This window comes from Sciurus vulgaris, assembly GCF_902686455.1.
Source record: "Sciurus vulgaris genome assembly, chromosome: 8".
NCBI classification, from domain to species: Eukaryota; Metazoa; Chordata; class Mammalia; order Rodentia; family Sciuridae; genus Sciurus; species Sciurus vulgaris.
The window spans coordinates 102767387-102794128 of NC_136468.1; positions in this window are offsets into that span (position 1 = coordinate 102767387).

Here is a 26742-nt window from a genome sequence, read left to right on the forward strand (position 1 = left end):
CTTGAAACCACAGAGCAGTTCTAGGACTCCCCTGTAGGAGACAGTTTAATCACAGTTGTGGGCAGGTCAATGCCGAGGAGGATGTGCTTGGAGGTGTGACACTTGCATTCTGCTTTTGTCACCCCACTCTTGAAGCTGCCATTGAGCTGTGGGCTCATTGTTGAAACCACTTCCTCTTTCCCATATGCTTTTCCTGTGCCTTCAGGCACTACAGCTAGCTTGGGATGGTACTTCCTATGCACCGTGTCGCCTGCACAGCTTACTTCTGCCTGCTTTTTGTCTCCAGTAAAAACTGAAAGATTTCTTTGAATTGGTTTGTTTTCCTGTCGCACTTACGATTACTTCCCTCTTTGGTTGACCTTAAACTATGCTCAACAAGAGTGTGAATTTACATGTACCTATTGATAGGGACCAGAAAAATGCTACCTATACACCTATACGAGGCCTTCCTTTCCATTTTTATCACCTCCATAAATACAGATGGCAGCTACAATATATGATAGCTAGAATATTAGGAGTGAGGGAGTGGGGTCAATATCAGCCCTAAAGATGTCCTTATTAATTAGACTCACTTATTTCATTTGTGTTAATGTCCCCCGATAAAGTCATCCAAAGTTTGAAAAATGGTATGCACAATGATTTTTCAAGTGGCATTACTTGTATTATCCAAATTATGAACTACTTAAAAGTTTAAGGCACTAATCAGTCTGACTCCTTTCTATAAAGAGTCAGAAAATAAATATTTTAGGCTAGGCAGGCCATACTGTATGTATCACAATTTCTCAATGGTGTTGTTTGTAGCATGAATGCATCCACAGACAATATATGGACAAATGGGCATGGCTACTTTCCAGTAAAATTTCATTTACAAATGTGGGGCTATAGTTTGTCATCCTCTGGTCTAGATATATGGTCAATAAGCAGATATTTATGAAGATTACCTTATGTACTCATTAAAAATTAATGAATTGAGCTGCTATAAACATTAATGTGGCTGCATCATTGTAATATGCTGATTTTTAACTCCTTTGGATATAGCACCTCAATTCACAATAGCTAAGCTATGGAACTGACCTAGGTGCCCTTCAATAGACGAATGGATGAAGAAAATACAGTATATATACACAACGGAGTATTACTCAGTCATGAAGAAGAATGACTTTATGATACCTACTGGTAAATGGAAGCCTTGGCTAAGTGAAATAATTTGATCCCCAAAAAACAAAAGTCAAATGGTCTGTCCAACACGTGGATGCTAACAAATAATGGGGAGAGGATAGACAGTCAGTGGATTAGACAAAGGGGAATGAAGGGAAGGGAGAGGAGAATAAGAATAGGAAAGTGGAATGAATCTGACATAACTTGCCTGTGTACATATATGAATACACCACAGTAAATCCCAACATCGTCCACATCCATAGGACTGGGATCCTAATTAGAATAAGATATACTCCATGTTTGTATAAATATGTCAAAATAGACTCCGTCACATATAACTAAAGAACAAATAAAAATTTTCAAAAAATTAGTAACAACAACTACAAAAATTAGTAATGGAAAGCATGAGAAAGTATAATATTAAATCAAAAATATTGAAAGATAAAAAAGTGAATGAATCAATGAATGTGATCACGGCTGCAAATAACATACTACACATAATAAAAAAGATGACCAAGTAAATCCAACTACTAACTGTGGTCACAGTAGAATGACAAGGCAATAAGTGGATGACTTTATCTGTCAGTTTTTATTTGTATGCCTTTTATAATAAAAGTATTTCAAAATAAAAAAAAAAAATCACCCCACTCTTTCCTGTCCTGCAAGATTTCTGTTGAGTGAGCCACTGAGGGTTGTGTTGATGTTCCCTTGAATGTGATACGTTTGAAATCTCTTGCTGCTTTCAGAGTTCTTTGTCCTTGATTTTCCGATACTCTGATGATGATGTGTAATAGCCTCCTTGGGTTGAATTTGACTGGCAACTTCCAAGCTTCCTGCATCTGGATGTTGTAGTCTTTCTCCAGGTTTGGGAATCCTTCAACCAGTATTTTCCTTAAATATATTTTCTAGGTCTTTTTTTTTCTCTCTCTCTCTCTCTTTTACCTTAGGCACTCGAATCACATGAAAGTTCGTTCACTTGAATTTGTCCTATAGAATTTCTTCAGTATTTTTAATTCCTTTTTCTTTGTTCTTCTCTGATTGGATAATTTCACATTTTGTCTTCAAGCTCGCTGATTCTTCAACCGGATCAAGTTTGCTGTTAAAGTTTTTTATTGACTGTTTTCGTTCAATTGTTGAATTCTTGCTGTGTTCTAAGAGTTCTATTTTTAAAAATTCTTTTTATGGGGGGGGGCTGGGGAGATAGCTCAGTTGGTAAGGGCTGTGGGTTCGATTCCTAGCACCACAAAAAAAGAAAAAAATTCTTTATTTTTTATCAGACTTCTCTATTCATGAATTGTTTGAAAAATTTAACTCAAGTTTCTTTTTTTTTTTTTTTTATAATTTTCTGAACTTCTTTAAAGATTGTTCTGAATTGCTTGTCCCTCCACTTCTTCTGGGTCTACTATTGGACCTTTCTTGGTTTCTTTTGTTTGTGTCATGTTTCCCGGATTCTTCATGATCTTTGTGCCCGTACATTGATGCCTGCACATTTGAGGAGGCACCTATCTATTTTGACCTCTGCAGCTGTTCTCTGACCTCTGCTATGTAATAATGGAACTTAACCATAGACTTGCAGTTGTTTCTCATTTGGGGGAAGACATATAATGAACATCAGAACTTGATAATTGCACCAGAACGTAATCACTCACCTACAGTTTTTTTTTTTTCCTGAACTGAGAAAGATTTAATGCAAGCACAGAAATTTAATTGGTAACCTGCAGCTGCTTTTTGTGCACAATGATTCCCACAGCATGATGCCACTGGCTTGTTTCTCTGGTCCAGAGAAACCACCAAGATCTACATTCACTTGCTGTGAGCACTGTGCCATCTATTTGTTCCTAATTGACCCCAGGTGGTCCATCCTTTTTGGATGATATGATTTGGAAGTGTCCACCAGAAGTGCATGTGTTAAAGGCCTGCTCACTAGATGATAGTGCTACTGGGAGGTGATGGAACCTTTGGGAGGTGGAACCTAATGGAAAAAAAGTTGGGTCATGGGGGATGTTCCCTTGAAAGGAATATAGGGACTCCTGCATCTGTCTCTCTGTCTCTCTGTCTCTCTGTCTCTCTGTCTCTCTCTCTCTCTCTCTCTCTCTCTCTCTCTCTCTCTCTCTCTCTCTTTCTCTCTCTCCTTGCTTCCCAACCACCATAAGGTGAGGAGCTTCCTGCCATGATTCTACCTGACCACAACCCTAAAACAACAGAACCAACTGACCATGGACTAAAACCTCTGAAACTGTGAGGAAAATATACTTTCCCTCTCTTCATGTTGAATTATTCCAGGTATTTGTCACAGCAACAGAAAGTTGACTAACATACTAATATTCCCAGTGCTTCTGGTGGGATGATACAGGAGGTTTTCAGAATGGTGGGTGTTATGGTTTGAATGTGAGGCGTTCCCCAGAAGCTCACATGTGAGACAATGCAAGGTTTGGAGGAGGAATGATTCGGTCGTGAGACCCTTAACCCAATCAGTGAATTAATCCATGATGGGATTAACTGAGGGGTAACTGGAGGCAGGTGGGGTGTGACTGGAGGAGGTGGGACATTGGGGGCATGGCTATGGGGTATATTTCTGTATTTGGCATGTGGAGACTCTCTCTGCTCTCTAATCATCATGTGAGTTGCTTCCATCTGCCATACTCTTCTGCCATGATGTTTAGCTATACCTGGAACCCCAGGGAATGGAACTGGCTGTATGTGGACTGAGAATTTTGAAACTATAAGCTCTCAAATAAACTTTTCCTCCAGTACGATTGTTCTGATCAGGTCTTTTAGTCACAGGAGCAAGTAAAACCCTACTAAAACAGTGGGGAAAATTTTCCCACTGTACAAAAAATGGATCCAGGGCAATTCTCTGTATAGTATTATGCAAGCTTGAGGGAGGGGTGACAGAGCCAAAGAACACAGCTTTCACCATTCAATTGCAGCTCTTCACAATTCTGTGGTCCATCCTCAGTGTGTCTCTGCCTCATTCCTGAGTTCTGGAGAGCTAGGTTGTTATTCTTGACTGTGGATACTCACTAGTTGAGTTTCTATAAAGGGTAATAAAGCCAGGGAACTTGTATTCTGTCACCTTGCTGATGTCATTCTGAAAAACTATAGGTAGAGAGTGTGGAAATGGTAACAAAATCCCATAGACATCAGAGATCTTTTGCTTTCTATTATACTGTTCTGCTATCCTCAGAAAGCAGCTTTTACATGTATCCAAGATGGTTCCTTGAGATTAAGCCGTAACATTGACATTATGGGTGTTTCAGTCAGTTTTTTTTTTTATTGCAGTGACTAACATACCTGACAAGAACAATTTTTGAGAAGGAAACATTTATTTGAGGGTTCACGGTTTCACAGGTCTCAGTCCATAGACAGCCAACTCCATTCCTTGGGGGTCCAGGTGAGGCAGAACTTCATGGCAGACAGGTGTGAAGGTTGGTGCTGGGAAGCAGTGAGAGACTCCACTCACCAGATTCAAAATATATACCCAAAGACATGCCAACAGTGACCCATTTCCTCCAGTCACACCCTACCGCCTACAGTTACCATGCAGTTAGTCCCTATCAGGGGGTTAATTCATGGATTGAGTTAAGGCTGTCATAACTCAATCATTTCACCTCTAAGCTTTCTTGAATTATCTCACACTTGAGCTTTTGGGGGACACCTCACATCCAAACGATAACAGTAGGACTTTCATTTTCTTGTTCATTTTGAGTTTTACTAACTTCTTTTCATTCACTTTGATGTCTTTACTCTGTGACCTCTCACAGTCTGTGGTCTTAGTGATGATAGACAATGACTTAAATTATCTTGTTGGATCCAGAAATTTGACTGTTTCCCTAAAATTACACATTATTAAGATTTCAATTGGATTCTTCATTTCTATGTACACACTTCTTCATAATTCATTCCCTGGTGGCCCTGCTGATTCATCCAATTGTCACTCATAGTTCCTGTCATTTTGAATACCAACAGAGAACTGTGCACAGGTTTCATTTCTGAGGCAAGATGTCTAGTAAAAGGACAATCAGCACTATGCCACCACCTAACTCAGCTTCTGAAAGAGATTCCCGAAAGTGTGTGTGTGTGCCAATGCAGAAAATTTACATGTAAGTGGCTATGAGACAATGCAAGGAAAATTTCAACAAGGCAGAAAGGAAGAAAATGGTAACCTTGTCTTCTGGCATAAGGCATTTGCTGTAGGTGTGAAAGGCAACAGTTAGATTGAAGATTTCTGAAAAATGGAGAAAAGTCCATTAGCATTAAACCTTGAAGCTAGCTCTTTCCTGCCCAAACCCAAGGATATTTATGAGATTGTTTTCTACTATATAAGTATAAAGATGGCCTTATTTATCTAAGCAGATACTTGCTAGATAGCAACCAAAATGGGAGAAGACTACTTTCTCCATTTTTCATACATTTCTCAAACATGGTAGAGTGCTTATCGCTTTCTTCAAGGTTCTGAACAAATGTACACGAATAACTGAAGTAAAATTGACAATGAAGGAAAAAATAAAATGAGATCTCTTAAGTTGAAGGCAGTGAGATAGGAAACTTGCTTCTGTTTGAATGCACCACCATTTTATCTGTGGTATAGAATGACCTGCTCTCAGCTTCTCATTAGATTTCTGCCTTCTTCCCCATCACCATGTAGGTTCAGTCCCTCCTATCAGACAGTCCATCGGTCACAGTATTCTGAACATCTTGATGCCAATTCTATTGTGAGGACTTGAGAATTGCAATACCTAGTATTACTCTACAATGGCAAAGTTTGAGGCAAAGAAAAGTAACGGAGTTTACCCAACTAGGATTTGTAAAGATTAGCCCTCTAATTCTCAATTTTCTGAGAGACTCCTGTCATTGTACCTAAACCCCAACATTTGGTGAGGCTTAAATTAGAAATCTATTTGAGAGAATTTAAATGAGAGAATATTGTGCCTGGTGATGTACACTCTTGATAAATATTAAACTCATTTCCTGAAATCATCAAGCATCAAACTATGAGTATTTATTTATCAGATTGCAAAAATAATGGAATCAGAGGGACTATGGAGCATTGAGAACTTCAAATCCTGCTATAGAAGGAGCCATTAGAATGTATTTCTTTTGCAAAATTGGCATTGCCCCACCATTAAGGTCTTTTCCCCTCTTAACTATCTTTATTCCAGATTTTTAGTTCAAGACGTATCTCATGTCAAAATCAAGATTTCATTTTTTCTCTCTCTCTCTTTTTAACAATAGCCTTGCTGAAAGCAAGCAAATAGTAACAAAAATGAAATGCCATCAAAATACTTCTAGAGCTAATAAGCAAATTTGACAAAGTAGCAGGCTACAAAATCAACATACGAAAATCAATAATTTTCTTATATACCAATAATGAATATGCTGAGAAGGAAATCAGGAAATCACTTCCATTCATAATAACCTCAACAAAATAAGCCTAAGAATAAATTTAACGAAGGAGTTGAAATACCTCTACAATGAAAACTATAGAACAATGAAGAAAGAAATTAAAGAAGTTGTAAAGACATCCCATGTTCATGGACAGGCAGAATTAATATTGTAAAATTGACCACACTACCAAAAGCAGTATACACATTCAATGAAATTGCCATAAAAATACCAATGATATTCTTCACAGAACTAGAAACAACTGTCTTAAAATTCATTTGGAAGAATAAAAGACTCAGAATAGCTAAAGCAATTTTAAGCCAAAAAACCAATACTGGAGGCATCACAATAGCTGAATTCAAATTATACTACAGAGCTATAGTAACAAAATCTGCATGGTACTGGCATAAAAATAGACATGTAAACAAATAGTACAGAATAAAATACACAGAGACAAATCCACAGAGATACAGTCAGATCTGATCCCTAACAAAGGGTCAAAAACATACAGTGGAGAAAAGACAGCCTTTTAAACAACTGGTGCTGGGAAAACTGGTTATCCATATGTAGAAGAATGAAACTAGACACTTATCTTTCACTCTGCCCAAAAAGATCAACTCAAAATGGAAAAAGACCTCAGAATTAGACCAGAAATGATGCAACTCTTAGAAGAAAATGTGGTGTCAACACTCCAAATTTTAGGCACAAGCAATGACTTTCTCAATAGATCTCTAAAGCTCAGGAAACAATGCCAAGAGTTAATAAAGAGGCAGCATCAAATTAAAAAGCTTCTGCACAGCAAAGGAAACAATTAGGAATGTGAAGAAAGAACCCACAGAATAGGAGAAAATCTTTGCTAGCTATTCTCCTTTGCTAGCTACAAAGGATTAATATCTAGAATATATAAAGAGCTCAAAAGTTTTGCACCAAGAAATCAAAAAACAAAATTCATAAATAAGCAAATGAATTAAACAGATACTTCTCAAAAGAAGAAATATAAATAGCTGACAACCCCAAGAAACCACATTAGCAATTAGAGAAATGCAAGTCAAAACCACACTGAGATTTTATCTCACACCAGTCAGAATGGCAGTAATCAAGAATACAAAAAATAATAAATGCTGGAGAGGATTCGGATAAAAGGAACACTTTTACATTGTTGGTGGGACTGTACATTAGTATGACCTCTGTGGAAATCAATATGGAGACTCCTCAAAAGGCAGACTAGGCATGGAACCACAGTGAGACCCAGTTTTCCCACTTCTCAGTATTTACTCTGAAGCATTGAAGTTATCTTTTTACAGTGATTCATGCATACATGTTTTTAGAGCAGGGCAATTCACAATAACTACACACACACACACACAAAAGAGTTTTATTCAGCTATAAAGAAAAATGGAATTACGGCATTACAGGAAAATGGATGGAACTATAGACCATCATGTTAAGTGCAATAAGTCAAACTTAGAAGTTTAAGGGTTGCATGTTTTCTTTCATATGTGGAAGCTAGAGAGAAAAAGGAAAACAAAGAAGGGGGTGGATCTCCTAAGAATCAAAGGGAGATCAGTGGAGGAAATGGACCAAGGAGTGGGAGGGGGAAGCAGGCTGAGTGCTAGGGAGTGATACTCGCCAAATTATATTGTTATGTACATATATACACTTCACCTTCAAAACCACTAGCATGGGAGGAGATGGGAGGGCAGCCAGAATTAAGAAACAAACGCACTCCCCTGCCTCATCTAACTGACCCACATGTTTTGTAAGAATAGGTCCTTAGTTCTCAAAGTCCTGCTGACTCATTTGTGAAAGGGCCACCCACAGTGATTCAGGTGATGCTTTCCTGTTACCTTTAAAAATATCTTTGATTTCTCTTATTATAAAAGTTACACAAGTTTATTAAAAATGAGAGACAGTAGAAGAGTGAAAACATAATCTTATAAAAGAATCGTAGTTAAAATGTCTATCTTCCCTTCCTTGTCCATGCTAAGAAATAGTGGAGATCATATAGCACATACATTGTTGAAGGCTCGTAATTCACTCAGCATGATAATGTAAACATCTTTCCAAGCCTTAAAAACCTCTTTGTAAACACCAGTTTCAAGAGCAACATGATAGTCTATCAAGTGCAATTTCATCACTTGCAGCATACTTAATAATTCTACAGTTTTGCACATTTGTTTACAATATCAGACCAACATAAATAATTATGCAATAGCTGTTTAATCCATGTTTGGATGATTGTTATCATAAGGACTTTTCTGAATATGCAGCCACAGGGTAAGTTTGCTTTGCTGTTAGCAAGGCATTTAAAGTCCTTTTCAAATTGAGAGATTTTAAAAATTAAACAGCTTGTCCTCTATGGCATCTAATCAACTATGGTGAATATTGAATGGCTAGATAGATATCCTGAGACCTATTTAACAGGTCCTCTGATGATTAAGCTGCTTCTACTCTTACCAGATTTGATGGTTGACAAACATCACACAGGATTAGCCTGATTTTCTATACAGAAACTTTGACTATAGATGACTAGCCTTGGCTCACATCAAGTAGGAGTTTGGTGGATTAGATTGTTGTGGTAGGTACCGAACAATCTGCATATTTATCCAGGGGAAATTAAGTCAGCATACCAAATAAATACCTGCACATCCATGTCTATGGCAGAATTATTCACAATAGCTAAGATATGGAATCAATGGATGGATGGAAAAAGAAAATGTGGTATACATACAATGGAAGATTATTTAGCCAGAAAGAAGAATGAAATCCTGTCCTTTGCTGTAAAATGAATGGAACTAGACGACATTAGGTTAGGTGAAATAAGCCAGACACACAAAGACAAGTTCTTTCTCATAGGTGGAAGTTAAAATAAAATCAGTCTAATGGTATTATAGTGATTACAAGAGATTGGAAAGTGGGGGCAAGAAGATGGATAAAGGGAGCCTGGATTCGATCAGGGCACTTAATGCATATATCGAAATACCTATAGTAATGCAGCCACATCAATGTTTATAGCAGCTCAATTCACAATAACTAGATTGTGGAATCAACCTAGATGCCCTTTAACAGATGAATGGATAAAGAAACTGTGATATAAACACAATGGAATATTATTCAGCCATAAAGAAGAATAATGTTATGGCATCTGCAGATAAATGGATGGAATTGGAGAATATCATGCTAAGTGAGATAAGTCAATCCCCAAAATCCAAAGGCTGAATGTTTTCCCTGATAAATGGATGATGATATTTTTTGGGGGTGGGGGGTGGGGAGTGATAGAAAAATGGAGGAACTTAATATTACATAGAGGGAAATGAGGGTGGAATGAGACATATCATTATCCTATGTACATATATGATTACATGAATGGTTTGAATCTACATCTTGCACAACCATAGAAACAAAATGGTGTACCTCATTTGTGTACAATGAATCAAAATGCAGTCTGTAAAAATAAAATAAAGAAATGATATATCTGAGAATAAAAAAATAAAATGCTTATGAGGTTTTCTATGAATGTTATAGAATAAAGCCATGTAAGCATTATAAAGTTTAACAGATTTCCCTGTTGTTAAATTTGACAAAGCCAGCTCTTATGCCTATATAAATCTCACAAAATGATCTATCTAACCTACTGTCTAAAAATTTAAAAAGTAAAAAAAGGAAGAAAATCAAATTTTACAAAGTGAATAAAGAATACACTTTTTAAAATAAAAAAAATACCACACTGATCCCCATGAACAAATACAATTAAATCATGTTAACCAAATATGAAAATTTTAAAAATTTAAAAAGTATCAAAAGTGTATGCATATACATATATACAAGTCATCTTCAAAACCACTCACCTGGGGGAGATGGAATGGCAGCCAGAACTGAGGAAAAAACACACTCCCCTACTTAATCCCACCTCTGCTTCAAAAAGATGAATTCTGTCTTTATTATCTATATATTGGCTCTCTGGATAAAATCTCTTTGGAAGAAATGGTCCTTGGGAACTGGGGAAAGAATTCCAGAGCACCCATCTTGATGACAGGAGAGGTTTGTGAAATGCAAGCTAAGTAAAGCTAAACCTCCTTCTGAGTATGATTGTAAGAGCAGGACTTTGAAGCACAACCAGTTCTGCGAACTATGTGAAAAAACAATAAGACTTTTTTATGAATGTATCAAAATTCTTAAATAGAAATATAAATGGTAAGAAGATTTCTTACCTGTTATTAATTTTCTTTGCAATGTCAACATCTACATGATGTTGGAAATACCCTGTGTTGTAGACATAGACCTTCTAAGCTCTATGGTACTTGCAGTCTTCCAAGCCTATTCCTAAAAGAAAACCAATGAATGCAAAATGCTACCAAAAAATTGATGAGATTATAACGGCATCATGGAGAAAACAAAGTCTTCAGAGATGTTGTGATAGTTCACTTCATCACTCAACAAACACATCCTGAGGACCTATCTTGTACCAGGTGCAGTGCCAGATGCTGAACATACAATATTAGCCAAGGCCCAGTTTCTGTCCTCAGGCATTTATAGCCTAGTGAGGAAACACGCACACCCAAAATGAAAATATGGATGAGAGTTAAATCAGTGATGTCTGTGGTGTGTAGTGGGAACAGAGAAGAATTGCACACCTCTTAGGAAGAGGATGGAAAAAGTTTCAAAGGAAGAGAAACCAGAGCTGCGAAGAGGGCCAGCTTCATGGAATTGCAAGCACGATTCAACCCTCGTCCTTAGAATGCCTCATGCTTAGTTTAATGCTTTACTGTTGTCATCTTGAAATTCTTCATTCTGTTTTTAAAAGGGGGCCTGAATTTTCAGTTCATACTGGGCCTCACAAATTGTGTAGCTGGTCCTTATAGAAGGATCTTTCAGATGATGAAGTAGGGAAAATGCCTCAGGCAAATGGAGTAGTGATAGATACGGATTTGAAAACATGGAAAATGGAGTCTACTAATATTTGAGCAGTTTGACCAAGTTGCATGTTGGGGTAGGGTTTGGGGTATAGGAAAGGCAAATCACAAGACTTGGATTTTTTAAAAATCTATTTATTTTTTCTTTTTAGATACACCTGACAAGTGTATTTGGACACATTACACATTCATGGACAACTCATTGTAGCTAGGATCCCATTCTTGCAGTTGTACATGATGTGGAGTTTCACTGGTCAGGTATTCATATCAGAACACAGGAAAGGTATGTCCGATGCATTCTGCTGTCTTTCCTATTCCCATCCTCTCCTCCTTCCCTTCGGTCCTCTTTATCTAATCCAATGAACTTCTCTCCTTCTCTCCCCCACCCTTATCATGTGTTAGCATTCACATATCAGAGAGAACATTCGACCTTTGGTTTTCTGCGGTTGGCTTATTTCACTTAGCATGATAGTCTCCCATTTCATCCAGGCTCTGGCAAATGCCATAATTTCACTCTTATTTATGACTGAGTAATATTCCATTGTGTATATATGCCATATTTTCTTTATCCATTTGTCTGTTGAAGAGCTCCTGGGTTGGTTCCATAGCTTAGGTATTGTAAATTGAGCTGCTATAAACATTGATGTGGCTGCATCACTATAGTATGCTGATCTTATGTCCTTGGGTATAAGGACTACAGAGTGGGATAACTGAGTCAAACTGTGGTTCCATTCCAGTTTTTCTAAGGAATCTCCATATTGCTTTCCATAGTGGTTGCACCAATTTGCAATCCTACCAGCAATGTATAAGTCAACCTTTTCCCCCACATCCTCTACATTTATTGTTACTTGTATTCTTGATAATTGCCATTCTGACTGGATAGACGGAATCTCAAAGTAGTTTTAATTTGCATTCCTCTAATTGCTAGAGATGTTGAACATTTTTTCTATATTTTTCAGCCATTTGTATTTCTTATGTGAAGTGACTATTCATTCCTTTGCCCATTTATTGATTAGGTTATTTGGGGTCTTTTTGGTATTAAGTTTTTGTATATCCTGGAAATTAATGCTCTATCTGAGGTGCAGGTGGCAAAGACTGTCTCCCTTTCTGTAGTCTCTCTATTCACATTCATGATTGTTTCCTTTGCTGTGAAGAAGCTTTTTAGTTTGACACCATCCCATTTATTGATTCTTGATTTTACTTCTTGCGCTTTAGGAATCTTGTTGAGGAAGTTGGTTCATGAATTGACATGTTGGAGATTTGGGTCTACTTTCCTTCTAGTAAGAGATGGATCTCTGGTCTAATGCTTGGGTCCTTGATCCATTTGAGTTTTGTGCAGAGTGAGAGACAGGGTTTTAATTTCATTCTAGTACCTATGGATTTCCAGTTTTCCCAGCACCATTGGTTAAAGAGGCTACCTTTTCTCCAGCCTATGTTATGGCATCTTTGTTCAGTGTGATATCACTGTTTTCATGTGGCTTTTTCTTTATGTCTTCTTTTGTTCCATTAGTCTTCCTGTCTGCTTTCGTGCCAATACCATGCCTTGGATCTTGAGAGATCTTGAATTGGTTGCAAAAGAGCTTAGGTTTTATCTTTTGGGTAATACAAAGTCATTAAAAATTTTTTTGCAATGAACATCAAGAGTATATAAAGTGAGAAAAGAAGCAGACCTGCCATTAATCTTGTGAGAAAATTCATATGCAATGCTCAGGTAGCAAAATTGGAATTTATAAAGTCAACTGAGAGAGAATGCATGGAAGGTGAAATTACCTACAGAAAGTGAAACCTACTATCTAAAAGAAGTATTAATTATTATTTTTTAATTTTTTTTTATTTTTACAGACTGCATTTTGATTCACTGTACACAAGTGGGGTACAACCCATCTCTCATTTCCTCTATGTAACCTAAAGTTCCTCCATTCTTCTCTTACTCCCCATCCCCTCACACAAATTATGTATCATCATCCACTTATCAGGGGTTTTGGGATTGGCTTATTTCACTTAGCATGATATTCTCCAGTTCCATCCATTTGCCTGCAAATGCCATAATTTTATTCTTCTTAATGGCTGAATAATATTCCATTGTGTATATATAACACAATTTCTTTAGATAAATGAAAAATTTACATATCATTATCATTTACGACATGGTGTTTTAACAAATGTACACATTGTGGAACAACTAAGTCACATTAATATATACATAACCTCATATAGTTATTTTCTTTGTGATAAGAACACTTGAAATCTATTCTTAGCAATTTTCAAGAAAATAATGCATCATTATTAACTACAGTCACTATGTTGTAGGCTAGATTTTTGAACTTACTCCTCTTATCTAACTGAAATGTAGTTGTATCCTTTGACTGACAAGTATTATAAGGGAAGGAGCAGCCAACAAATGCAGAGAAATGGAGGCTTCCTCGCCCCTCTCCAGGGTGGAGTGCAGCTGTATCCTCACCAAGTGACTTGTCCTATTAGTCGGGGTCCCTGGTCCTCTTACTTTCTTCTGTACATTTCCTCGTGACTTCCCTTTACAACTCTAGGCAACATGGAAGGCATGAATATCCTTCCATTTGGCACGAGTTGAGAAAGCATAGGTGAAAGCCCATAGTTGATGTAGACTGACCGCCTCCTTTGCCTGACCAACCTGTCTGCCATGAACCTATGACTTTAAGCAGACCAAACCACTCATGTGCCATGCGCTCAATGTCCATCAGAATAAACACCTACTTTCATGCTGTTGTATTCCACTATTTCCTTTTTACACTCTATTTTGCTTGTGTCTTGGGCTCCCTGCTTCCTGGGCCTCCTGGTCTTGTCTTTATATATCCACTCTTAGCCTGTGAAATTGATGGCAGAAGCAGCTTTCCATGATGCTCCTGAAGACATGCCCTCTCACAACTTCTGGTCCTTGCATTCCTGGCTTTCCTGACCTTGGTCTGAGTCCTTGAGCCTCATTGGAATGATTGCTCACCAGCTGGAATAACCCCTCTGTGTGTGCCGCCCTAAACTCTGCTCCCGGTATGGTGACAGACACTCTCTTATTCTTACTGGTTTTCCTGTAGAGTTAAATCACCCTTTCAAATCAATAATACAGGAGGTCCTTATTTCAAGGTCCTTTATTGAAGGCCCTTTAAATGATAGTCTGACAGTGGAGGTACAATAGTGAAGTTGCTCCGAGTGTACTTGGGGTGCGAGACCAAGGAGGAGGTATCAACCCTGTCTCCATTTATTCAATCGCCTGATGCTTATATGATTCTTCTGGATTGATTCCCCGTACAACGTGTTCTCTTGCATGAGACATTTCTCAAGCAAAATTTCATCCCCAGATGGTTACTTTTAGACTTTATATAATATAGGTATAAGCTTATATAACACATACCTATATTCTTTATATTCAAAGTCAACGACTTCGGGCATCCTTATTTCTCACATCCTTATCTGTGAGTAACAAGAAGAGATGATAAAAATATTTCGTCAAGCAAATTCAAATGGAAAAAAAAATGAAAAAGAAAGACACTACATAACGTCCTGGCAAGGCATTAGGTAGCAAGTGCCTGGTGTCCACCTACCTGGACTCGTATGCAGGTCTGGATGTGCGACAAGTTTGCCTTCCTACAAAATGTTTGAAACTTCTGCACTAGGAAGGAATGCAAGACAAGATTTTGGTTTCTTAGTTTGGATAAGCTTTCTGTTCAGTGATTCGAGCTTCGTGAAGAAGCTCTTTGAGGAGAAGGGTACAGAGACAAAGAGTGGGAGGGGGACTGAGGGACAGGCAGAGGTTATGACAATGGGAGGATTCCTGGGACTTCCACACTAAGCCTCAGCTGGTGTTACCACCAGAGGTCACGTAGGGGCATCTGCTTCATTGGATTTAAACAATAAAAAGGCTATATTCTCTTGATGATTACTTGCCTTAAGAAAAGAGCTAAATTGTGGTTCTTTAGTTCTTTCTATGATATAATCCATAAGGCAACATAAAAGAAACATTCATCCAGGTTTTCTTCAGTCTGAAAATTTTCTGCCAATCTTAGCTGTTCTAAGGAATTTTTCTAGTAGGCACTGGGCCAATTTTGTTATCCTGCAAGCCCATGAGGGAGGAGGTTGCAAATGCTCCTAAGGTCCATACCGACTCACCCCTCAGGGGCAGCAAAGAGCATGTCCCGAAGCTCTGAATATTGTACTTCCAAACTCCTCTGCAGGCCGACATAGTGAACTGGGGCCAGATCTCAGGGTGTGAGCATCTAACTTGGCCTCTTGTTCCTATTCTCTTTTCAGTCGTGTGCTTTAAGCTGCTCCTGCTGTAAGATTTGGCCCTATACCTGCATGCTTTTATCTTGTTGAAGTTACTTCCAATGTCTTTTGTGCATCATCTAATAATCTATTATGTTCCTATGCTATTCTCAGAAGGAATTCATAATTTAATTTGAGTAAATAGGCAGGTGAACTATAACATATTTGCAGACCTTAGAAATCATGAGTGATGTCAAACATGGTGGCACACACCTGTTATTCCAGTGCCTCAGGAAGCTGAGGCAGGAGGCAGAGACAGGGGGATTACAAGTTTAAAGTCAACCTCAGTAACTTAGCAAGATCCTAACTTAAAATAAAAGTATAAAAGGCTGGGAACGTGGTTCAGTGGTTAAGAGCCTATGGGTTAGGGGCTGGGGTTGTGGCTCAGTGGTAGAGCATTTGCCTAGCATGTGTGAGGAACTGGGTTTGATTCTCAGCACCACATATAAATAAATAAAATGAAGATCCACCAACAACTAAAAAAGTATTTATAAAAAGGCAATGTGTTCAATCCTTAGTAACCCTCCCTCAGAAAACAAAGCAAAACAAAAAACAAAAATGAAAAACTCACGAGTTATGTGGCAGTATGTGACCCTTTAAAGAGAAAGTAATTGCTTTTTTCTGTTTTAAAATTATATATATGTGTATATATATTATATATATTCTTTGAATTTATGCAAATAAATATTGATTCTCAAATTATTTGTAGTCAAAATGGATACCTCAGTCCCTTAAATATAATAAATAAAAGGCTGACAGTGAGTAAACTATCCACCTTGAATTTTTTTTTTAATTTACTGTTGTATTTATTATAGGACAATGCCCTTGGTAATAATGTAAGACAATTAGCAATAAGAAAATTTATTAATATTACAAGAGAAAATGTAAGATGAAAAAATGGAGGCATCTAACTCAGTAACTAATAATCAAAACTATCTGAATTCAGTGCTCTGAAGTGAGTCTATTTCCCCTCCTACAAATGGAGGATGCAGGGGTTTCGGCCACGTCGGCATGGATGTGGGAAGAGTTAATTGCCGGAGGACAGGGTGCCAGCAATAAATCAATTAATTACCAATAAACTTATCTAATCAATAAACGCACAAGAGCCAATAGTCTTCCAGTGGGAGGGGGCATGACGGATGGGTCCATACCAGATTTGGCCTCTAACAACATGGAGGAGCCCACCTCTCCTTCGTTTGTAGTTGCATAGGTAAAGGGGCCCAGAGCAGAAGGGGCTTCTCCTGTGAGGAACAGGATGGGGTAGAGCTAGGGAAGTCATTTGCTCAGGGAACTAGCATATCATCAGATGGCAAGCCACTCCCACACAGGGCACTTACTCCTGGGCTATCTGGAACAGTCCATCATGACCGCCAGTTCCTGGGAGTCAGACCTCTGTATTCCATGGCTTTCCACAGGAGAGCAATGCAATTTTCATCCTTTATTAAATCCCTCTTAAAATCTCAATTGAGTAGTACTGAGTTAGCTCAAAATGCCTAGCTTAACGAAACAAAATAAAACAAATTCCTTGAATTAAGTAGACCTACCTTCAAATGTAAAGTTATTTGTTGGTTTGTTGGTTTGTTGTTTTTGCGGTGCTGGGGATTGAACCCAGAGTCCCACATATGCTAGGCAAACACTCTACCACTGAGCCCCTGAAGTTTAATTTTTGAAATGATGGCATTATCTATTAAATAATCCATTTTATTCTTTCTTAAATAAAATTAGCTTTTTTGCACAGCTCACTCCATTAAACAGCTGAAGAACCTGTCATAAATTGCTGTTGAGCCAAAGCATGGGGCAGACACTACACAGGATCATGAGGTAGGCTGGGAGTGTTGGCAGAAGACTAGAGGGCACACATGTGCCGTCTGCAAGCATCTGCACCCTGGTGGACTCTGCCTCTGAGGAGGAGTCTGGTTTCCCTTGCTGCCTTTTTCCTTGGATGGAAATGAATGACCGGAGCAAGTAACTTGGTGGGCTCAGGACTGACACTTGGGGCTTGGGCATCAGCAGTCTTAGTTCAAGTGCCAGCTGTTGAGAAGGATATTGAGAAATGCCAGCAGACCAGAGACTAGAGATGGGGTGGATCCACAGTCTGAGAGAAACTGGATTGGGGTAACTCCTTCCCCTAGGAGACGTGGGAGAAGGGACCTCACACCATATCATCTCTAGACAACTCGAGTGAGCTCTATCCCACAACAACACAAAATTTTGGAGAGATTCTTGTCTTCTTTTGAGAGACATTGATCCTCGACTGATTCTTAAAGTTTTTAACTCTCAAGAAAGAAGGCAATAATTTGCATTCGGTTTAAAAGACTAACTCTGCATGAGTTTAGAGGAAGAGACATTTTAGATTGTAAGGATATTACCTCATGAGAAAGTAAAGATCCAACAGTGTAGGTATGTACAGGACAAACAGATTAAGTCAAAGAAGCTGACCCAAGAGATGGATATTTATATTCTTGAATGCTTAAAAGTGGTTAATTAATTAAAAGGATAAATGTGTTGAACCAGCCACTGTACATATACTGGTGGTGCTACAATGAATAAAACATACTCCTTCCTCCTGAGGAGCTAAGTTAGTGCACAGTGGATAAAGTGATGAGTAAGTTAATATTTGTATAAACTTCAATGAGAGGGCTTATAGGCTGGGAGCAAGATGAGTTCAGGACAGAAAAAGCACATGGTGGAGGCTTCTACAGGGAATTAACATGAACCCAGACTGAAGGGAATTCTGGGTAGGTAATTCTTTTATTACTATAAATAAAATATTTTTGTCAGTGATGTCTTCTAAGATGTTATAGACACTATATAAGAACTATTGGTTTTTAGAGACTATCTTTTCTCCATTGTAAGTTTTTGGCATCTTTGTCTAGTTTGAGATTACTGTACTTATGTGGGTATGTCTCTGTGTCTTCTATTCTGTACCATTGGTCTACCTGCCTCTTTTGGTGCCAATACCATGCTGTTTTTGTTACTATTGCTCTATAGTAGAGTTTAAGGTCTGGTATTGTGATTCCTCCTGCATCACTCTTCCTGCCCAGGATTGCTTTGGCTATTCTGGGTCTTTTGTTCTTCCAGATGAATTCCATGGTTGCTTTTTCTGTTTCTATGAGAAATGTCATAGGGATTTTAATTGGAATTGCATTAAATATGTATAGCGCCTTTGGAAGTATGGCCATTTTGATATTAGTAATTCTGCCTATCCAAGAACATGGGAGATCTTTCCATCTTCTAAAGTCTTCTTCAATTTCTTTCTTTCATGTTCCGTAGTTTTCATTGTAGAGATCTTTCACCTCTTTGGTTAGATTGATTCCCAAGTATTTTATTTTATTTATTTATTTTTTGAGGCTATTGCAAATGGAGTTGTTTTCCTCATTTCCCTTTCAAATGTTTCATTGCTTGTATGTATAGAAATGCTTTAGATTTATGCGTGTTGTTTTATATCCTGCTATTTTGCTGAATTCATTTATGAGGTATAGAAGTTTTCTGGAGGAGTTTTTTGGATCCTCTAAATAGAGAATCATGTCATCAGCAAATAGTGACAGCTTAAGTTCCTCTTTTCCTATTCATATCCCTTTAATTTCTTTGATCCGTCTAATTGCTCTGGCTAGTATTTCAAGGATGATGTTGAATAGAAGTGGTGAAAGAGGGCATCCTTGTCTTGTTCCAGTTTTTCAAGGGAATGCTTTCAGTTTTTTTCCTTTAAGAATGATGTTAGCCATGAGCTTAGCATAAATAGCCTTTACAATTGTTTCTTTTGTTTCAATTTCATTGATTTCAGCTCTGATTTTAATTATTTCCTGTCTTCTACTACTTTTGGTGTTGTTCTGTTCTTCTTTTTCTAGAGATTTGAGCTGTAATGTTAGGTCATTTAGTTGTTAATTTTTTATTCTTTTCTTGAATGCACTCCATGCATGAATTTTCCTCTTAGTACAGCTTTCATAGTGTCCCAGATATTTTGATATGTTGTATTGTCATTCTCATTTACCTCTAAGAATTTTTTTTATCTCCTCCCTGATGTTTTCTGTTATCTATGCTTCATTCAATAGCATATTATTTAGGCTCCAGGTGTTGGAATAATTTCTGTTTTTTATTTTGTCATTGATTTCTAATTTCATTCCATTATGATCTGATAGAACACAAGGCAGTATCTCCATTTTGTTTGCATTTACTAAGGGTTGCTTTGTGGCATAACATATGGTCTATTTTCGAGACAGATCCATGTGCTGCTGAGAAGAAAGTGGATTTGCTCCTTGATGGATAAATATTCCATATATTTCTGTTAAGTCTAGGTTATTGATTGTGTTATTGAGTTCTATGCTTTCTTTGTTTAGCTTTTGTTTGGAAGATCTATCCAGTGGTGACAAATGGTGCTGGCAAAACTGGAAGTCCATATGCAGTAAAATGAAACTAAACCCCTATCTCTCACCCTGTACAAAACTCAACTCAAAATGGATCAAGGATCTAGGAATGAAACCTGAGACCCTTCACCAAATAGAAGAAAAAGTAGGCCCTAATTTCCATCACATTGCCTTAGGACCAGACTTCCTTAACAAGACCCCTATAACACAAGAAATAAAAGCAAGAATCAATAAATGGGATAGATTCAAACTAAAAAGTTTTTTCTCAGCACAGGAAACAATCAATAATGTGAAAAGAGAGCCTACAGAGTGGGAGAAAATCTTTTTCACGCACATTTCAGATAGAGCACTTATCTGTAAAATTTATAAAGAACTTAAAAAACTTTACACCCAAAATACAAAGAACCCAATCAAAAATGGGCTAAGGAAATGGGCAGACACTTCACAGAAAAAGATATACAGGTGATCAACAAGTATATGAAAAAGTGCTCATCATCCCTTGTAATTAGAGAAATGCAAATCAAAACCACCCTAAGATTTCCTCTAACTCCAATTAGAATGGCTATTCTCAAGATCACAAACAATAGTAAGTGTTGGCGTGGATGTGGGGAAAAAGGCACACTCATACATTGCTGGTGGAGTTGCAAATTGGTGCAGCCACTTTGGAAGGCAGTATGGAGATTCCTCAGAATGCTTGGAATGGACCCACCATTTGACCCAGCTATCCCACTCCTTGGTTTATACCCAAAGGACTTAAAATCAGCATACTACAGTGATGCAGCCACATCAATGTTCATAGCAGCTCAATTCACAATAGCCAGATTGTGGAACCAACCTAGAAGTCCTTCAATTGATGAATGGATAAAGAAACTGTGGTATATATACACAATGGAATATTACTCAGCCATAAAGAATAATAAAATTATGGCATTTGTAGGCAAATGGATGAAATTGGAGAATATCATGTTAAGTGAGATAAGCCAATCTCAAAAAACCGAAGGATGAATGATCTCACTGATAAGCAGATGATGACACATAATGGGGGTGGGAGGGGGCAAGAATGGAGGAAGGAGGGACTGTATAGAGGGAAAGGAGGGGTGGGAGGGGTGGGGAGAAGGAAAAAATAACAGAATGAATCAAACATCATTACCCTATGTAAATGTATGACTACATAAATGGTATGCTGTTACTCGATGTACAAACAGAAAAAACATGTATCCTATTTGTTTACAATAAAAATAAATTAAAAAAAGAAACTGTGGTATATATACACAATGGAATATTACTCAGCCATAAAGAAGAATAAAATTATGGCATTTGCTAGTAAATGGATGAAACTGGAAAATATCATGTTAAGTGAAATAGGCCAAGCCCAAAATACCAAAGGAGTCATGTTTTCTCTGATAAGTGGATGACGATATATGATGAGGAGGGGGATGATGGGGGGAGGAGTAGAATAAAGGAACTTTGGATGGTGTAGAGGAAAACAGGGTGGGAGGGGTGGGGTATGGAAAGACAGTAGAATGAAACAGACAGTATTACCCTATGTATATGTATGATCACATGAATGGTGTGAATCTACATTGTGCACAACCATAGAAATGAAAAGTTGTACCCCATTTGTGTACAATGAATCAAAATGCAGTCTGTAAAAATAAAAAAGATTAAAAAAAAAGAAATAATGGTTTTCAATGTATTTAAAGCTCTGTAAGTGGCAGAGGAATCCTGTTCATTCCATGATGGCCCGGAAGTGAAAAAGAGAAAGAGGAAGGAGTCAGGGCCCAGGATCATCTCTAAGGCACCACCCTAATAATCTAACTTTCCTCCACTAGGCCCCACCTGCTGAAGGGCCAGCCCTGTAACTCATGGTCCTTTGAGGGATGTTCCAGATTGAAACCATATTCTTTCCAATACCTTTTTACATAAGAAATAGTTATATGATTTACATATAGTTGATAGACTCAGTTTTCCCTTTTGTTTACTTGATTTTAATAGAGATGCTTTTAGTACAGCATATCCAAAAAATGTGTCTATTAAAGGTTGTTTGAAAGGTTCTTCATGTGAATGTTGTGATAAAGAGTGTTCCCTGCTCAAATAAAAGTAGTGGAAAACGTTTTTATAAAAGGATTGGCATGAAGTCCCTGGGTTCCATCCACAACATTAAAATAAATAAATAAATAAATAAAAATAAACAAACTGAAAAGAGTTAAACAAAAAAAAAAAAAAAGTTCTAAAAAGATTTGTACTTTGGATTTATCAGTCTTTAATATGTTTAATATGCTCATTAAGACTTTACGGGTGAATCTCCAAGAACTGGTCTGAGTGTCTTGCAAACTTGTTCTTGACCTTAGGACATATGTACTTAAAATGTTATGCATTCTTCTTTGTATATAATACATCATGACTATCTTCCTAATTATTAAATATTCTTTTACAACTATTTTCTAATCAAATACATGGAAGCTATAAACTTCCTCATGCTCTAAGAGTTTCTGCTCTTCATGCTTTTAGGGGTTCATATTCAGGTTCATGGGGCCTGTATTTTATGCAGTTTGGGGAGTATTTCCTCAGAAAAAAAAAATTACAAAAATTATGAAAATAAAATTGCTAGTATTCTTGTATGTTTTCTCCTATTTATTTTCAGAGTAGCCATTATATATTTAATGAACATAAAAATGTTCCTCTGTCTCTCCTTCTTCATGTTTTTGCTTCATTTGATATTAAAATGTATCTCTCTGCTTCTGTTTTTCTTTTATTTAATATCTTTGCTTACAGTTGTCATTTCATCTTCATCAGCTTTTCTTGTAAGTATTTTGTCAGAAAAATATGAAATCGAGAGACTTTGACTTATAAAAAAAACAATACTTCTGAAAAGGTTTTCTGTTATCCACCAATTAAGAATTGACTCCAAATAAAAATTTTAATAGTAGCAATAGTGTTTGTGAACACAATAATCGTAATAATACTGAACTGTCACTGAGTGCTTAGTTGTGTATTTTAAAACACAAGATAGAGAAAAGGAGTAGAAAAAAGAAAAAAAAAAAGGACTATGAAACAGGTCTTACTAATAGTCACATCTCAAAGATGAGGAAACCGAGGCATGAAGTATTAAACAGTTGTACTGTGGTGTGTAATGAAATCCATTTTGTGCAGATACAATACCCATCTTTTTAACATGATGCTTTCTTCCCTCTCCTCAATGAGAAGTTCAAATTTGCATGGCTCATGCTAAAGATGCTACCAGTTAAACACACGCTGCGAAATTGACAGATTACTAATGTGATAATGAAATGGAATGTTTTGTATAAAATCTTGGGTATTTTGATGAAAAATGGACAAATTTCACACCAGGAACTCTTAGCATGGGACCATGTGATTCTAACACCTACTGAGTTACACACACACACCCACACACACCAATAAATCAAGACAAAACAAAGCAAAATATCCTTGTACTTTTATACCTTTAAGTGTTCAGGAGGAGATGAGGACTGAATTTTAAAAGTCAACCCAAACACTTGGCATTGCTTTACATGATAAGGCCAGCTTCTGTCAGGAGCTGAGACATGTGGCTGCCCTACATCATGGGCAGCTTGTTTTTTGGAGTGTGAGAAAGCCCAGAATCCAGGGGGCTGTGGCGGAGGCCTAAAGGCCGGGAGATGAGCAGGAGCAGAGCCGCCGACAGCGACCCGCTGTGAGCGTCAGCTGAGGCTGCTGCGGGCTGGGGAAGTTTGCATGGAGCGCGGTGTCATTCGGAGAAGGGAAACGTACGTCTGCGGTCGCTGTGCGGGGCTACTGGGGCGGCGCCCTGGAAGGAGGAGTTGTGCGCCTACACCATTTCTAGGAATATCCGCCCTTTGGGAAACCAGCCCCGAAGTGCTTTGAAAATGAGCCAGGTTTACGGAAAACTTCTATCTCATCCTTCACACTCTCTGTTCTGGTTCTGACCACAGCAAGCGTAGACGCTCTCCAGGCCAGGCTGTCCCAGTCTCAGTTCAGCCTTGGAAACCAGTAGCAGTCAGCCATTCTTATCAGGACTGTGAGATCCAACCCCCGACTGTAGACCCCGGAGCCCCTTCATCTCTCAGGAGCTCAAACTGCTCCGTTCTCAAAAGCCATGCATCAGAGCCCCCTCTCTGCAGAGTAACTCCTTCCCACACTGCCATTCTGCACTGCTAGTTCCCCTTTTCAGAGGACCTGGAGAGGACGTTCCTGCTTGTCTGGGTTAGCTTTCAACACCCCAGATCACACACACATGAGGCAGGTCCTGCTGTCCCTGGAAAGGGGAAATGATTTCTTGTGACAGGCATTTTGCATGCTGCTCAGTGAGATGAATATAAGCTTTGAGGGAAAAGTTCAGCTTTTTGCTCGGCCTAAGTCTGATTAATGCATCCACAAATGGAGGATTTACCTGGACATTTTCAAATACTTTGGATTTTTCTAGCTCCTGGGTGATCACTCTGATGAACTCCAAAGCTTTCTTTTTCATTATGCATCATCAAGCTGGCAAACTCCAGGAAGTCCAGACTGGTAACACTTCCCATCAGACAACTGTCTTCAGCCACCATTTGAAAATATCCCCAAGGCTATTGTATTCAACCTTTACTTAAAGATCATTTCTATGAGGCATCCAATTTCTGCTGCTCCCTTGGGCTGCGGTTTAAGACAGGCTTCACAGTATTTACTGTTTATAGTTTTGAACTGACAGCTATTTAAGGGCAAGAGATTTCAGCTGCCACCACCTTGCACAGCTTTTGCCACCAACACATTTATAAGCTGGAATTTTGTGAAACCAAGGAAACCAAGTTTAATATGGTACAGTAGAAAAGGGTACAAATTTGCACCTATTTTGCAGTATTTTTGTGCTGATTATTTCTGTGCCCTTTGTCATATTAGATTGTGGGAGTTGGTATATCAGAGGTGTCTGTATGACCCATGGTAATACTTATTCATCATGCATCTGGGGTGGTTGGCTTTGCTGATTCGCGGCTGGCTGTTGTCTGGAGTGACTAGGGTGATGGATCTCTACTCCCCAGTTCTCTCATCCTCCAGCAGGCTAGCCCGGGCACGTTATCACAATAAAGGCAAAGTATGGTAGAAACCTGCATGGCCTCCTTAGGCACAGACTCAGAACTGGCACATTGTCAAGTCCAGTGAATTTTATAGGACAAAGGAAATTTCCAGGTCAGCCTGTTTTTAAGGCATTGGGAAATAAACTCTGTAAAGAACTGTAAAGTCACAAGACAAAATGACTGGACACAGGGAGGGTTGAAGTATTGATACTATTAATGCAATCCACTACAGTTGTATACATGCCTGTCTCTTCTTTCCCAGAGTTCTTTCATTGTGTCTTGTTTATCTTCCTGTCTGCCTGTTCCTAGGACAGCACTTGGCAGGTAGTCACTATTCACTAAGCAACCTGGCACTGGTTTGAGCATGATTATAGAACAGGCTATGATGCTGCAAGGGCACTTTAAGCTTTTTCTTGTAATAAGCACATCAGTATTAGAGATGCTTCATTGCCCTCTGCCCACCTCTACTTCCAACCTTTGTTCTTAACACCCCTAGGTCTCTAAGTATGGATTCTTTTTATTTCTCTACTCAGCATCCAATACAATTTTTATGTATTTTCTTATATCTGGGAAAGAGTTAACCACTGTCTTTTTCAGTAATTCTTCTCCACCACTCTCTCCATTCTCTCCTTCTGGAATGCTAATTAGATGTATACTGGACTTTCCTTATTACATCCTTCATGTTTTTTAACTCCTTTGGGTGTTAATCATCTTGTCAACTCTTTCCTCCTGCATTCTGGCTTAAGCTGTGTTTAGTTTCTTCGTTTGTCTCTGCTTGTGTTTCATTTTCTTGTTACCACTCTCTTCATCTATGTAGGTATGTTGTAGAGCAAAGCACTTCACAGTGTGTAATCTAGAATCACTGGCATCTTAAAAATCCCTCGATGCCTGGTCCCACTCCCAGAGCTTCTGATTGAATTGGTGTGGGTCAAGGCATGGCCTTAGTACTTTTGAAAATTTGAAGTCAATTTTGATGTGTAACAAGAACTAAGAACCACTGACTTGAACATTTTGTGGATTTTGTTTCTCAGTGACTAGTTTTCATATCCAGCATCTTCCCTTTTTTTTCTTAATCTACTAAATCTAGTTCTTGTTTTACAAGTGCTATTCGTTCTTTAGAATATTTTACACATTTGTAATTTGAGTCTCTTTTAGCTGTTTTAGATCTCTAACTCCAAAAATGTAAATTTTCATATTGGTTAAATCTGTAGACCATAATTGTATTAAACTTCCTAGCAAACTTTATAATTTTTTACTGTCAGTTCATCTTGAATATTGTACCTTAGGCTATGAAGAACTCCTAATAGACTGTTTTCACACTGTGCCTGTTCCTATGGATTTCACCCAAAATGTATTTCAAGACTTTTTTTTTTTTAATATAAGTGTGTTTTTATATAAGTGTATGTGCTTAGGGTACGTACTGCTCAAAATCAGGGTCTGATCTAGTTACACATAGAGTGGTACTCAAGCAAGTAACGGGTTTCACATTCACTATAGGTTGAGTCTCCCTTATCTGGAGAGCTTGGAACTACAAGTGTTTTGGATTTGGGATTA